This window comes from Acomys russatus, chromosome 11 (assembly GCF_903995435.1).
Source record: "Acomys russatus chromosome 11, mAcoRus1.1, whole genome shotgun sequence".
Lineage (NCBI taxonomy): Eukaryota > Metazoa > Chordata > Mammalia > Rodentia > Muridae > Acomys > Acomys russatus.
The window spans coordinates 56665582-56682053 of NC_067147.1; the positions used below are offsets into that span (position 1 = coordinate 56665582).

Genomic DNA, 16472 nt, shown 5'->3' on the forward strand with positions numbered 1-16472 from the left:
GGAATTAAGTCTTCCATCTTCAAACCCTCGCACCCAGATAAATACTTAACTTCCAAGGGAGACAGACGATCCTCCAGTTTCAGGCAGTATCAGACTTGCAACCCAATTTCCAAGCTTAAAAATCCAAGGTCCCTGCTTTTCTTGTTCTAGCGTTTTTTTCTTATGTGAAGGATGAAGTCTAACGGGCTTTATATTTTACATTTGGTAGTCCTGGAAGGTGGAATGGTGAGTAGTTATGTCCGGGCTTCTGCCAGGATCGTGAAATTAGGAGTTCGAATGAGATCGAGTTCCCCGGCAGCCTCGCACGCATTATTTCGTCTTTAGTTGACACCTTTCTAGTGCAGCCAGGACGAGTATTAGGCGTCCCACTTATAGAATGAGGAAACTGAGTTATGGGATGCCTGGCCTGGCGTTCATAGCACCTTAATGCTGTTAATGACTCACTTGGCTCATTCTTTCTCCTTGTACAACTTTCTCGCAGCTAGCTGACTGGCTATTAGGCAAGCGACTAACTGTAGATGGCTGAGGCTTTTCCCAACTGGCGCTCCGGCTCTTCCCCGTCCGCAGTGACGCGCCGATGACGCTATTCAGTGACGTATGATGACGTAACTTATCCTGAACCAGGTGCCGGTCAGGCGGCCACACATTGAGGGCCCAGTTCAGGAGGGGCAGTGACTCCGACCCGTGGAGACACGCCGTAAGACCCCGCCGGAGGAGACCTGGGGCGAAATCCTGGGTCCTACCGGCCCAGGGTTGATCCGTTGCTAGGTGACGTCAGCGCGCAGAGCGCGTGCGCGGCCACGGCGGTGTGCGTGAAGGCGGGCGCGCGCCGCGACGGCGGCGGCGAGGAAGGCGGCGACGGCGGCGGTCGAGGGGGCGGTGACCACGAGGCGGGCTCGCTGCAGGCGGAAGAGACGTGCGTGGCGGCGGCTAGGTCGCTGAGGAACATCGTCGGGGTGAGTCGCCGGGACCGCTCGGGGGAGGTGGGGCCTGGCCACACCTGCTGCGCGGGCCCGGGGCGCGGACACGCGCGCCCCCCTGCCGTACCCGCGCGCGCCGCTCCACGCCCCTCGGCCGCTGGTTCCGGGGGCGGGGACGGGGGCTGAAGAGGGTCAGTTCCGGGGCCTGGGGCTCTGGAGAGGGGTGCTGAGGGACAAGAGACTGGATCCCATGGTGACGCTGCCCCTTTTCCTTCCACCGAGGAATTCAAAGCGGGAGAAATCCGCGTTCCTCAGCAGCTCGCTCCTGAGACTGAGACGCGACAGTGCAAGCCTGACAAACGCGGAACCGGGGACTCTAGGGGTTGGGGTTCACAAAGTTTTGTGTTAACGGCGAAGGACTTCGCCGGTTCTACCCTGCCTCTACCCTGCCGGGAGTAGGAGTAGGGAATAGGAGCCGGTTGTTATGGAGAGAGTTATGAACCTCCGCCTGCGTGAGCGGTGGGCACACCCACGACCTGGGGAAGGCGACCTGTCAGTGTAGATGCCGGTTGGCTAACCTGTTGCCTGGACCTTCTAGCCTCACGTGTATGTCCATGTGCCTCTCTGACATTTTTTGTTGTTGTTGTTACCCGGTGTAGGTACACATTTTAAAGCCAAGGGACCATAGTCGTCCTGTATTGTTACTTCCTTACGGACTCAAATCTGTTCTTGCATTTGTGTCCCAGAACTGTGATGTGCTTTGGCCATTGCATGGGCCTCAAGGGTAGGGCCGACCTGCGTTTTATGTTTGTTTTTCCTAGAAGCAGTTGTGGGCTTTTATTGGTCGGGTGGATATATAGATTGTGTTCCATGTGTGCAGCTAGCCACCAGCCAGTACTGTCATAGTGTGCCGGACTCCAGTGGGTCGGGTGGGTGGCGGTGGTTCTAACCATCCTTGAGGAAGGAGGAGTAATGGAGACAAACGGAAGAAATCTTTTTTTCCCCCATTACCTATTAAAGGCAATGCCTAAAACCAGTAACAAGGTAGGGAGCGCTGACATTTACTCACGCATAAAAACCGAGGGTCGTAACTTCAGAGTTTATACCCAGAATCTGCAACCCAGAGATTCAGTTTTATAACAGAGCTCAGGGAAGTATGGCACCTGAAGTTCCCACGTCTTGGAATCCATAAAGCGTGTGATATAAGACCAGATACTCATGATCCACTGTTCTTTCTTGAGCTTTTGGCACTAGTCACCTGTTTTCCATTTTTGCTCACATCTCCTAGAAAACAGCATGCTACAGAGCAGACAGTAGATGCAGCATCGTACTGTGCATACTTGGTTTAGCAGTATTGAGGAGCATTTAGTTTTGTCCTTCTCATATTTAATGCAGCTGCCTCCCTCCTTCCAGAGTTGTGCTAAATTAGTGAGAGGAGGATTATGGGGTCACAATTGAGGTGGGTGACCAGGCCTTTTTCTTTTAAGAATGAGCAGTCTAGTCAGGAATTGAAAGCATTGTATATGTAAAAGAATCATGGAACTAAATGGTGTAGTAGTGTTAGGTGGAGCTACAGCACAGGAGAAATTTAGACAGGAGAGCAGAGACAGGACTGGCCTATAAAAGAAGTATGGATTTGGAATAAGGAATGAGTTAAATTCTGTGGTGAAAAGTTAAGGTGAATTTGGTCTTTGGATGGTGGAGGGATATTTTGAGGAGACTTGTGTGACTGGAGCAGAAAAAAGTTTCTTATACAGAGATAGGGGAGAGAGAAAATTTAATAGGGTGGAAGGAAAGGAGTTACAGACCTCCCATAATAATAGGGTAGACACTGAGCTGGTTAGTTTTTGTCACTGTGACACAAACTAGAGTCGCTGGGGAGAGGGAGCCTCTCTTGACAATAGCTTCCCTCAGATTGGTCTGTGCTGAGTCTGGGGGAGGTTCTTAATTGGTAATCAATGTAGGAGAGCCTACCCATGCCTCTGCAGAGCCACCCCTGGCAGGTGGTTCTGGGTTGTAGGAGAAGGCAAGCCAGGAAACAACATCTGGCTTCTGCCTCCAGGTTCTTGCCTTTCCCTTCCATAATGATGGACAAGTAAGCAAAGCAAGCCCTCCCCCGAGGTGGTTCTAATCAGTGTTTTATCACAGCAACACCAAAAAATCAAGCTGGAACCCAGTCGGGTTGCAGGGTGGCACGGCGTGGTGCTAATCAGAATAGTCTTAGACAGGAGTAACTTATACTTGTAATACCAAGTATTACTCTTTTAAAACATGTATGTTTCTTGAGATAGTTTTTTTTAACCATCTATCCCTTGCTGGCCTAGAACTTGTTATGTAGACCATGCCAACCTCAGACTTAGTGTGAACTCCTGACTCTGCCTCCTGAATACTAGGATTACAGATTAGGACTACCATGCCCTGCCTAAAAATAAATGTTTGCTGTTTTTACTGAGAGGATATGTGGTTGAGCCAGGATCATGTTTCTGTATCCTTTGATTTCATTTAGTAATTGGAATAAATGCCTCATTCCTGTGCATTTATCTTAGGTCACCAGTATTGCATGGTGGGCCTCCAAAATCTACCTAATGGGCTTAGGCAGCTGTTCTGGACATTTACAGAAATGATGTAACCAAAGTTGCCATCTAACCATACTCAGTGACACAGTTTCCATTGTGATTATCTGTCGCAGTGCCCTGCCAAGCTGTAACTGCTGATCCTGTGACAAAAATACAAATAATGTCCTGTGACAAAAATACAAATAATGTTAGCTGGAAAGGAAGGCTTATCTGAAGAAAGACACTCAGAAACATTGATGAAAAGATGTGACAGTAATTAGACACTGTTGGAGAATATTAAATCATCGATAACCTTTTGTTATTATAACATTCCTGAGCTCTCTATAGTGACCCATGTAATCTTAGCACTTGGAAAGTAAAGGCAAGAGGCTCAGGGGCTCAGCAGCATTCTCTGCAACAGTGATTTTGAAGTTGGCCAGGGATACTTGAGATTTTGTCTCCCTTTTGTTCCTCCCACCCCCTGCAAAGACAAAATTCTCTAGAATGGTTTGTAAGCCTGAGGTTGAATTACTGAGATGTATAGAGTTACTCGGCAAATGTTGCATTATTTAACAGCTCAGCAAATATTTATGAAGTGCTAGCTATGAGTGGCTGTTCATTCCATCGGGTGCTGAAAGGGCATGGATGAATGAGATGCTGTAATCCCTTTGACATACAAGTGTTCATAAAAGATCATAAGCCACCAGTGGTTGTATGTTGTGATAAGTTAATCACTTCGAAAATTAAAATACTAGAGAAGTTGAGTACATTTGGGAAAACATTGATGGCAACAGATTAGGAGAGATGAGGGTAGACCTTAGCCCCAAAGGTTAAATAGATTTTTGCTGTATGTAAAGAGGAAGGGGAAGGGAGATAGTCTTTGCTGAAGGTAAAATTGAATGTCCTTTTGGAAATGTCTTGAGTTGTTTCTTACCAGCTTGATGTGTGGCAGTAGACGTAGGATAGACATATTGGAGCCGACTTATGAAGGGATCTAAGGGATCTTCTATCCCAGTCTGTTCTTTATTTCTTTCTTAGACAGGGTCTCTCTCTATATTTAGACAGGGTCTCTCTCTCTCTCTAGCCCTGGTTGTTTTGAAACTTGTTATGTAGACCAGGCTGGCCTGGAACTCACAGAGATCTACCTGCCTCTGCCTCTTGAGAGTTGGGATTAAAGAGGTTGGGCCAGCACATCTGGCCTACTCTATTCTACAAGGTCTAGACCCACAGTCCATTTGCTTGGCAATGGAAAGCTTAAAGAAAGTAGATGAAGTACATTGCCAGGAACCAACCACACTGGTTGCTTTAGAGCAGAGAGGCAGAGGTGCGCTGGCATCTCAGGAGAGGAAATGGGAGGATAAAGGTCAGGAACGTTTTAGTTGTTAAAAGTTAAAGAACGTAGAGGGAGGGAGAATCATTCAAGACGATAATCCACTGTGAGCAAGTGGGTGATTATGATGCCATTAACGTAGAAAAGAAAGGAGGGATGGTTTACAGCTCAGAGCACTGGAACACGCAGTGGGGCTACATTAACTTTAAGGAGCTTTGGGGAGTTCACTGGACAGATTTGCTAGGTAGGTAGTTCGAAAATCTTCAGCTTTTTGTTGGAATTAAAGAATTATTGTGAAGAGTGAGTAATGCAGTTTGTCCTTAGTGATGTTGGCACATGCCTCACATACAAACATTGAACAAATGGCAGCTGTTACTACAGTAATAGTAAAAGATGTAGAAGTAGATGGGAGCTACATAGAAAGAAATCAGAGAGAGGGAGTTACAAAAGATAAAAAATAGAACTTGGGGAAAGTAACAGGTAAATCATCATTTCAACTCAGGTCATTTCTTCACTAGATTAGCTCTCAATCTGTTTTCTGTTTCTCTGAGAAAATACTAGAGACTACAGGGTTTATGAACAACAGAAATTTGTTTCCTCAGACTTCCTGAAGTTGAGATGTACAAGATCAGGTGCTGGCATGTGATGAGAGGTGTTGTCTGCCAGTCCCCTCTCCTTTGATAGGAACCCACTCCTGCAGCAGCAAGAGAGGCCTCATGCCTTATTACCTCACCAGTGCTCTGTCTCAACACATTTGCACCTAGGACTAAGTTTCCAGGCCATGCTATCTGGAGAACCTTAAAACCACATCTGTTCCCATGCATCAGAAGTACATGGAGGCGTTGGTGAAACACAGAAATCCAGGCCCTTTCCTTGTAAGTTTCAGACTCAATAAGTCTAAACTGGGCTTAACATTTTGCAGCTTGAGCAAGTGTCCAGGTGATGCTATGCTGAAACCAAAGTTGAAAGCAACTGATGTCGACCGTGTGTGTAGGAGAGGGATGAGCGTGGACATAAAGGAAGATGTTAGAATTGTTTGGAGAAGAATCGGGAAGTAGTAGTTTCCAAACTGTAGACTCATTTCCTGAGTAGTTCCATAAATGTCCTTTGTAGTTTTCCCTTTTCCTGGGTCTACCAGATGGCTGGTATGTGACAGTGTTTGAACCTTTTAAGCTGCTGGTCCCTGTGGGTGACTGGACGTTGTTCTCACTGGGTTTCCTAGTGCTCTCTCATCAAAATAAGAATACTGTTTCTAATTTACGCACATACAATAACTACAGATTTCCCCCCCCAAGACAAGGTTTCTCTGTGTAGCCTGCGCTGTCCTGGACTCACTCTGTAGACCAGGCTGGTCTTGAACTCACAGCGATCCGCCTGCCTCTGCCTCCCGAGTGCTGGGTTTAAAGGTGTTCTCCACCACGCCCGGCTCAGAATTTTTTTCATAAGCTGGTATACAACTTGTGCAGTTGGCTTTATGTTACTTTCTCTTCAATCCTTTTTTTCATTTAGAAAAAAGTGACAGTTCAGTTTGTAAAATCTGTTTGTTTGTTTTTGTGAACTTGACACAAAATAGAGTCACTTGGAAGTAACTGAGGAATTTCCTCCACGAAATTGGCCCGTGGCCTATTGTGCTTGTTGCCACTGTGGGCAGGAGGTTCTGGGTGGCATGAGAAAGTTACAGAAGCTATGGAGCAAGCTGGTAAGCAGTGCTTCTTTGTGGTCTCTGCTTCAGTTGCTTCCTGTCCATTCCTGCTCCTGCCCAGACCTCTCCAGTGGTGGACTATAAGCCGTAAACCCGAATAAATCCTTTCCTCCCCAGGTTGGTTTTAGTCAGTGTGTTAGCACAGCAACAGAAAGCACGCTAGGACACAAAGTCAGTGTGAATGACGTGTGCCAGGACTCCAGGGTGCAGTCATATTGTCAGGGAAACTGATACTCCTTGTTTCTAGAGAGTTTACAGAAGGTTTGGTAAAACGTGCATAGCCAAAGGAAAGAAGCAGGAAGTTTAACCATAGAATCCTGAATGTAGAGGACCCTGAGTCTCAGGGCTGAGGATGTACTTAGGCCCTCTGTGTCACATGTACTGAGGGTTTCTAACATTAATATTTTTTTTTCTAATAGGAAGTTGAAAAGGATATTAACTATTTACTGTTCGTTCAGATTGTATGTGAAGTGTTAGGAAGAAATGATCATTGTTCTGGGCACTGTAGACTGTAAATAGGCAGGATGAGTGTATGCGCGTATATGTTGTTGGGATGGGAGAGTAGGCCTGATTTAAAACAATTTGTTTATGTATGTAAGCACTATTGCATGTATGCCTGTGTGACAGAAGAGAGCATCAGATAGAAGAGGGCATCAGATTCCTTTATATATGGTTGTGAGCCACCATGTGGCTGCTGGGAATTGAACCCGGGACCTTTGGATGAGCAGCCAGTGCTCTTAACCGCCGAGCCATCTCTCCAGTCCAAGATTCCTGATTTTTAAAATGTTCAGATTATACTTCAAGTTAAATTTATTGGCTTTTTGTATGCAAGGGGCCATGAAGAGTACAGACATGTTTAACTTTTTTTCTTTGCAATCCAATTTGTAATTTAGTAGAAGAGAGAGTGCAATTAGAGAAAGAAATTAGGTGGCACAAGGAATATGTTAAGGCTGGGTAAATATTGATTGCAGGTTGGGGACTGGTGCTTGTTAAGTGGGTAAGTGTTCAGTTTTGATTTCAATTCATAAGCCATTGCAATCTTTCAGAACAATAACAAGACTGGGACTGGAGATGAAGCTCAGGTGAAGAAGCCTCTGGAGGACCTTTAAGATCTAGTCCGTGATAGTAGGGTCTAATGATTGCCTAGCAAGCATGAAACCCTGAGTTTGATCTCTAATACTAAATAAACTGGCCATGATGACAAACAAACTGCCTACACTTGTAACCCCAGCATTTGGCAAGTGGGGGCTCAGAAGTTCATGAATATGAAGCCAGCTTGGGATACGGGAGACCTTGCTGGAAAAACAATCAATCAATCTATGTCTGTCTGTCTGTCTATCTAAAACAAGCCATAAGTCTAGACATCTGGACATCTTCACCTCCTGGGCTACATTTGAATACGAGACACAAAAGCATTCCAGTTCATGACTTGGGAGGTATAACCTAGTGTGTTAGCCAGCTTTCCTTTACTGTACTAAACCAACTCAAAAGGAGAAAAGGTTTATTTTGGCTTACAGTTTTGGAGCTTTTTGTCCATGATTGGCAAAGTCATTACTTTTAGGCTTGTCATGTGTGTTTGTATTGGGGAGCACATCATGACTAGAGAGTCCAGAGTTCTACATTCACCTTTGAGGGCATAGTCCCAATGACATAAAACCTCCCACTAAGCTCCACCTTCTGAAGGTAGCACTCCTGTCCCCTGCTAATCACAGACTGGGCACCAAGCCCTAATGCATGGACCTTAGGCGGCTACTCCAAATCCAAGATGTAGCATCCATACAAGAAGAGTGCTGGTTACGGTTTGTATCTTAAATATCCCCCAGAGTCCTGTTAATGCTAATGGCATTATTGTATGATGGCAGAACTTTTAATAGCTAGGGCCTATCAAAAGGAACTTAGTTATTGGGGCACTATAGAAGATATTTGGGGGGTGCTGGAGAGATGGCTCAGAGGTTAAGAGCACTGTCTGCTTTTCCAGAGGTCTTGAGTTCAATTCTCAGCAACTATATGGTGGCTCACAACCATCTATACCCTCTACTGGCGTCTTCTGACATGCAGGTGACATGTAGATAGAGCACTTATATACATAAAATAAATAAAATATGCTTGCTGGGTGGTGGTAGCGGCTCATGCCTTTAATCCCAGCACTCAGGAGGCAGAGGCAGGTGGATCCCTGTGAGTTTGAGGCCAGCTTGGTCTACAAAGAGAGTCCAGAACAGCCAGGGCTACACAGAGAGACCCTGTCTTGAAAAACCAAACCAAACCGAAAAAAGAAAAAAGAGAAGAAGAAGATATTTGGGACACCCCCAACTCTGTTTGCATCTCTGCCTCCCAGCCGCTGTGAGGTAACTCTCTCGTGTGTTTTCTGCCTCAGCACACTGCTTCAGTGTGAGTCTGAAAAGCAGCATACCAGTTGCTCACAGACAGAAATCTGTGAGTGCAAACGAACCTTTGCTCCTTTCATCTTCGCAACCTTTGTCACAGTGATAGAAAGCTGACCAGCACAAGGGCCATTAACAACGAGGACCCAGGTAGTGAGTGGCAGTATTGTGTGAGGCCTTTTCTATGTGTTCTTCAATTCTTATAATGATCTTGAACCCCTGACAATCATCCCAGTTGTACTAATGAGCTAAGTGAGTTCCAGAATCGAGCAACTTGTCTGTGGCATGTAGCCCCTGAGATGGTGTTGTGCCCTAGCTTTGGACTCTTAGTACTAATGCCTTTTCTAGTTAATGTCGACTCCTGGTTTCAACATGGGGTCCTAGCATGTGAATGTCCTGATGGATGGACACACACATACACACACACACACACACACACACACACACACACACACACTTCTGCAGATTAAGCAAAAATTGCTAGAACCTCAGAATCTTAGTAAATACTTAAATGCTTGACGATAGTTTGGTAGCATATTTAAGTTTAGAGAGGAAAGGAGACTGACAGTTAAAGGCCATAATGTGGATTATCCTATGAACGAGTCCTTTTTTTCTTTTCTTTCTTTCTTTATTTTTTGAAACAAGGTTTCTCTGTGCCCTTGCTGTCCTGAAACTTTCCCTGTAGACCAGGCTGGCCTCAAACTCACAAAGATCCACCTGCTTCTGCCTCCTGAGTACTAAGACTAAAGGTGTGCACTGCCGCACCCAGCCCACAGGTGCTATTTTTTGATAATATATTTTACGTAAATATTTGGTTTTCTTTATATACAGGCACAACATGTTCTAGAGAAAGAACTGCAGTTTTTCAATCTCACCAATAACATTTGAAGTAAATTAAGAACTTTAAAAAAAGAAAAAAGCCCAACAAACCTTCGTGGTGGTTTGAGTGAGTATGGCCACCCGTAGGCTCATAGATTTAAGTGCTTGGTCCTCATTTGGTGGAACCATTTGGGAAGGTACAGGAGGTGTAGCCTTTTGGAGGAAATGCGCACACTTCATCACTAGTTAGTACTCTCTCTGCCTCCTAATCTGCGGTGGATTACATGTGAGCTGCTCCAGCACATGCTATGCTTCCTGTCGTGATGGTTATGGACTCACCATCTGAAGCTGTGAGCCTCCAATAAGCTCTTTCTTTTATATGTTGCCCGGTCTCTTCATATCTCACGACCCCTCCAGTGGAGTCTGTGTAACGAACGTTACTGCAAAACAGACAACCCCTACCAAGAGGGAGTTTCCTAAACAGGGTCTGACGTTCTTGCCAAGAGTAAACTAAATACAGTTTTCTCTTCTCACTCATTGTTTGGAAACATCCTGACTGTTCTTCTAAATGTTTTCTTTTCCCAGCTTTGTTTTTTATTTCCTTATCAGAAAACTTTTCAGATGTAACTATGCTGCTAGGCGACCCTTGACTTAAAACTACAGCCAAGGGTCATTCAGTCAAGCTTACCACTAAGTTCCATTCCACTTGTTAATGTAAACGTGGCTAGAATTAGTCACCAATAAGTAGTTTATATTATGACTTACAAAAAAAAGCTTTGAGTATGACTCCAGATAGTGACAAATGAACAAAAAACAAACAAACAAACAAAAAAACAAAACTGTCTTGACTCACAGATGTTTGACATAATGAAAAAACATTGACCTTTGATAAAGAAAATACATGCACTGATACCAGTCTAATGACTTATAAATGGTTGTTCAAGATTAATGACAACATAATTGCTCTACATCCTGTATTTTTAAATTGTATGGAAAAATAATGTAACCACGTGTAAACACCCCCATTTTAAAATGTGTATATAAATCTGACTTACTGGTCTCCAAAATATACTCAAAATCAAACAACACCTCTACGTTTGTTTTCTGTTTGTCACTCGCTTATCTTTGTCCACCAACACTTCAAAAATCCCCAACCCAAAAACTGATACCCAACTAAAATGGTCCGCGACATTCACAGCCATAGAAAAGTAACCAAGACACCCTTGACATCTTATCCCAAACACTGCAATACTTAAGATTTAGTAGCTAATTTCTGCTGTCTACATCACTTATCCTTCCATTGAAATGTTTATTTTTGTCTTTCCACAAAATAAATGCATTCTATTTATGGTATAATTTAGTTATTTTGATTTGGTTCATTCCTGACATTTTGACTGAGTCACTCTTATTCATCCTATTTTCTACATTCCTGGAAATACAGACTGTAATTATTTTTATAAAAGTCAGTTTCATCTAACTTCACAGTAAATATTTATACAAAAATTAAATTTCTGCAAATGGACTAGCTACTAAATACCATACCAGTAATCTTTTGCAGTCTAATAAAGCAACCTATAATTTAGTTGTTTCAAACAGTACTCTTTTTTTTCTCACCGTTACTGTGTGTCAGGAACTCAGAAGTAGCCTAGCCAGGCATTCTGGGTCAAGAGAGCCCAGTGAATTTCAGTTTGGCTTTTGAAGTACTGTGGGCTTCGTCCAAAGGTGCTGATAGGCTGGGAGGGTCTGTTGGCAAGATGGTATACTCAGATGTCTGATTGCCAGAGGCCTTACATCTTTCACTGGGGGCTGCTTGAGGGGCCTCCAATGTCACTGGGCTTCACTCAGAGCTAGTGATGAAGGAGGATGGAAGAACCCAAACATCTGCATGCCCTATTGTGAACATCAGTGTTTTTCTGTTTTGTTTCAGTTGTTACAGCTGAATCGCTAAGTGCAGCTCATGCTTAAGAGAATAGTTAGGCTCTACCTATTTTTGGAAGGAGCAATCAAAGAATTTGTGGACATCTTTGTTTTTGTTGTTGTTGTTGTTGTTTTCGAGACAGAGTCTCTCTGTGTAGCCTTGGCTGTCCTGGACTCGCTTTGTAGACCAGGCTGGCCTCAAACTCACAACAATCCGCCTGCCTCTGCCTCCTGAGTGCATGGACATCCTTGTAAAGTAGACAAGTTTTAAGGAATCATAGTATCTTTTCCCACAGGAAGGCATTTCATCAGCTAAAATTGTCTCTGTTAGACACATGCAGTCATTTTTCTGACTTGTGTGTTTACATTATGGGAGAAATGGTTATTGAAGCATTATAAAATTAAAGCAGCTTTCTGTAACTGGCAGACTTGTGGATAGGAAAACTTCTGTTATGCTAGCATTACCAGTAATACACCCAGAACACTCTCATTTTATGTGCTCTTTTTATGGAGGAGAAAGAGGCAAGAATGACAGGGTCTCACTGTGCAGTCTAGGGAGGTGGGGGTCTTGAACTTATACATCCATGCTTCTGTGATTTCAGTCTGCCTTCCAAGTTCTGTGATTAAAGGCATGCACCACCAACTCCTGGCACACTTACAAGTTTTAGTCTTTTAAAATACAGCTGCACAGTTTGTCCTAGTTAGTTTTGCTGTGAACTTGACATGTCTGGGAAGAGCAAACCTCAGTTGAAGAACTGGCTCAATTGGATTGGCCTGTGGGCATGTCTGTCTGGCTACTTGATGCATGAGGAGCCAGCCCACTGTGGGCAGTGCCGTTCCTTCTGTCATTGCTTGATGATGGACTGTTAAGTACGAGATGAAATAAGTCCTTTCTCCATTAGGTTGCTTTTTGCCAGTGTCTTATCACAGCAACAAACAACTAAACTAGAACATTCTAGGTAATGTCATTGACCTACGAAGTTTCTTCAGCCTCTCTAATGGCATGCCTTACCTATTTGTCTTCAGGGATCCTCTTGGCTCATCCATGAATACCACTTACAAAAACTAAAACATACTCAGTTGAGTTCTTTTGGACTGGTCATTTGGGCCAATTCCTCAGTCTGTGTCTTCACAATGCTTCCACATTTTTCTCTTTTCTTTCTGTTTTTAATTAGCATATTTTAATTGTACAAAACATCAAGTTTCATGATGACATTCTATACATGTGTGAATATATTTTACTCTGGTGCGGTGTCTTTAGGCTGGCCTGGTTAGGTCTTTTGGCAGGAACAGCAGTGCTTCCTTTTGCGATGTTCTTTGTTCTTTCCTTTTGACAGGTTACCTTTGGTCACTCATTGTTTAGGCTGGCCCGCCTAGGTCTTTTGGCAGGAACACCACAGTGTTCTAAAGTGCTTCCTTTTGAGATGTTCTTTGTCCTCTTGCACACGTTAGCTTCGCACAGTTAGCTCAGATGGGCCTGCTGGCCCTCCACAGTGAGGCTGTGCGTCTCTTCCCCTGTAGCTGGTGTCTCTGAGGAGAGGTGTTACTGGTCAAACTTTCCCCTACATTCAGCATCCTTTGATAACTCTTTTGGAATAGTTGTTGACAAGGTTTTTTGCCAAATTAAGATTTACTAGTTTCCTCATTCCTTTTGCAGTTATTAGCTGGTTTTCTTATTATCTTATTAGTTACTACCTCTATGAATTTGTGCTGAGATTCTTATATTTTAAAATGAATCATCATTCTTTACTATCTTTTATTTTAAAAAATTATTCCAGATGTGACTGATGGGAATCTTTTGAAGCTAGTGCTGTGTCTTTCTGCCTTGTTCCCATGACTCTTAGATGCCCTCTTTATTTTCTGGTTAAGATAGTCTAGGTCTGTCTCATATTTTCCTTACTCTTGCCCTGGATATGATCCATCCTTTGGCCTTAGGCTCAGAGCTATCAAACTTAAGGGTAATTCTCAGTTGCTGGGCTCTATTCCAGGTCATCGTGGTTGGTTCTGTCTCTTCCTGTGCACTTCCTGCCTTGCGCAAGAGTTTCCTGCCACCTTCACTCTTTGGCTCTCTGACTTTTCCCAGCTGCTTCTCTGGGGTCCTCACCCAGGGGCTAAGACAAGACAAACTGAGGCTCTGCAGGGTGAGATCTCTGTTTTGGGTGTTCTGGGTGGTTCAGTTTCTCTCAAGTTGGTGCCTGGCTGTGGCCCTCTAAGGGACAGATGGGATTTCTCCTTGCTGTGACTTGTGAGTGGAATCCTTGTCTCACTAACACCTGCAGCTGGATTTGAGGCTTGCTGTGAGCTGCGGGCTTGTTCTGAGGGTAGGACCACCCAACTTTGTTGGTGTGGCTTACCCTTTTGGAAAAGTCTGTGTAGCTGTGGCTGTGCACAAAAGGCTGTGCTCTTCTCTTCACAGCTTTGTTTTTACCTTTCCCAGAATCCTTTCGCTTTATGTGTGGACCTCTAAAGCTTCCCTTTGTCCCTCTCTTCAGGATAAGTTCTTTATTCTCTCTCTCTTTCTCCAGCTCACACGAAGGCAGCTACTAGTATATCATTCTCAGAAGTCCTAGGTTGTTTTTTTGTTTGTTTGTTTGTTTGTTTCTGAGTCAGTATCTTAGGTGTCTCAGGCTGGTCTCAGATCCATTATATAACGGAGGATGATGGAATCCTCCTGTTTCACCCGCTTCCTGTTTTTAAGCATTTACATCACTTCTCTATCCTATTGCATCTTGGAGGTTTTCCATATCAGTACATTAAATGTCTGTAGGTTACCATACCAGAGTAGATTTATTTATTTATTCACTCACTTTATGTCCGGTCATAGCCCCATCCTTCCTCACCTCCCATTCCCACCCTCCCTCCCTCTTTCACACTTCTCTCCTCTGTTTCTCAGAAGAGGGGAACCCTCCCTTCCCTTCCCCCACCTCATGGACTCATCAAGTCATATCAGGACTGAGAGCATCCCAGGAGGGTTTTTGTTGTTTTTTGTCTTTTATTTTTAAACTACAGGTTTTTACAGGTTTACCAAATAAGCTAATTTTGATTATGAGAAAATATGCCGTACTAGTCTTACTTAAACCCCTGACTTAGCTCATCAGCCCCTCACTTTATCAGCCACCACCATGACTAGGTATCTTGTCACCTGCATTCAAAGTGTCACCATCAGAGCATCTTCCCATTTTGGTAATTGGTGTACTTGTTCTGGTGAAAATACTACTTGTCAGATAGCAATGAGAAATAGCCTTGCCTGTGTGTGGGGTAAAGGGAGTGTTCGTATGAGCAGAGAGAGGGCAAGGTAAGAAACAGTATATAACAACCATAACTCTTGGCTCTGGAATAGAAAGTGAGCGGCAGGGCATCCTGGGAGAGGAGGCTAGGGGTGGGCTGTGTGTCACTGTCCTCCAGGCCAAGCAGCCAACATCTTGGGGAGTTTGAGCTGTGCCTCCTTCCAAAGAATCATCCCAGCTGGCCTTGTTGACTGCGTATCCCCTCCTGGGGGTGAGTGGGTCATGAGGGTATCAGTTGGCACCTTACCACATGACACTGGTGAAGAGAATCAAGCCTGTCCCAGGCATGGGCAGTCATCTCTAGACTAAACAGGCTACCTTTCTCCCCAGCAAAAGAGGATGCTGGGGCCTCCCTCAGTACCGAGATGTAGTGGAGGGAGAGGCCACAGCTGCAGCGATAGCCACAGTGCCCACCCAGAGTTTCTCTGACCCAGAGAACCAGCCTAAGTAGCAGGTGCAGCAGGGGAGAATAGGAGAATGGGGTCTCATTCCTTCTTGGCCGTGGGCAGGGCTTGGCAAAGTGAGGCAGCACCCCCAAGTTCACTAGGGATGGGAAATGCAGGGTAGGCACTAAGGAAGGATGTGGAAGTGGAGTGACTCCGAGAGAGTGACTGTGGAAAACTAAGTTAGTGCTTCTGGTCATGCTCCTGTACCAAACATGGATCTGTGGAGGAAACAGTTGATGCAGTGGGTGGAGTCATCTCGGGCTGTGTTAGGCCTTCCTTCTATTTAACTTGAGTATCTCATTATGGACTCTGTTCTTTCATCACCTGACACTAACTGGAAGCATAAGACAGTGGACTTTCAAAGCTTCTCACCAAGGTTACCTCCAAGTCCCAGCAGCCATTAGGCGAGGGTGTCTCAGGGCTTGGCATCGTTGTTCTGCTCCTCCTCTACATAAGGCTTTTGTTACGTGTGGATAGCAGAGCACTAACTATTGAGTGTTTGCAGATTTGGAGGTTCATCTAAGAGTGCACCTGAAGAAGCAAGCATGGGTAATTAGTTTACAAAGGCCAGGTATTGCTGTGGTGTTTTGGCGAGATTTAGTTGGGTAAGGCACAAGTGATATTCACCAAGGTGACTGGGGAAAGTTTGCCGCAGCCTGTGCCTGCAATGCTAATGAACACACAAAAGGTAAAAGTGGATGCTCTGAGAAGCCACAAGGTGGTTACTTGGGAATCCCAGTGCTAGAAGTGGGCTACCTCCCTGGGAGTTACTGGCTCTAAAGGCCCCTAAACAATACAGGCTATTGCCACGGTTGCTGGATGCATTCCAGGACTGAATGGCAGACCTGTTACTAAGAGGTGTATGCTTTTGGTTGCAGAGCTTGAAGAAACAGAGCTGAGGTTGGCTGGGCGTGCCTCCCTTCTGTGACCTAGCTTTTCTAGTGAATTAAGGCCCAAAGTCCTACTCAGCTGTGGACCCTGCATGCTTCTGCTAGGCGAGATGGGCCAGTCTGTGCAATGGTGATGTGAGGGGTTATGGGTAGAATCAGTTTTCTGTGGACCTAAGGCCTGATCTTTCTGAAGAATTCACGTCTAGTACTGGGACCTAAGGGGAA

General features: G+C 44.7%; 1 protein-coding gene across 1 annotated transcript in view; it reads left to right on the forward strand.

Annotated features, from left to right (window-relative positions):
* The first annotated feature begins 834 nt into the window (after positions 1 to 834).
* Btbd9 (BTB domain containing 9) overlaps positions 835 to 16472 on the forward strand; it is a 367740-nt gene continuing 352102 nt past the window's right edge. The window contains exon 1 of the mRNA XM_051153392.1: positions 835 to 956. The gene's annotated coding sequence lies outside the window, so the exon portion shown is untranslated. The remainder of the gene's footprint in view (positions 957 to 16472) is intronic.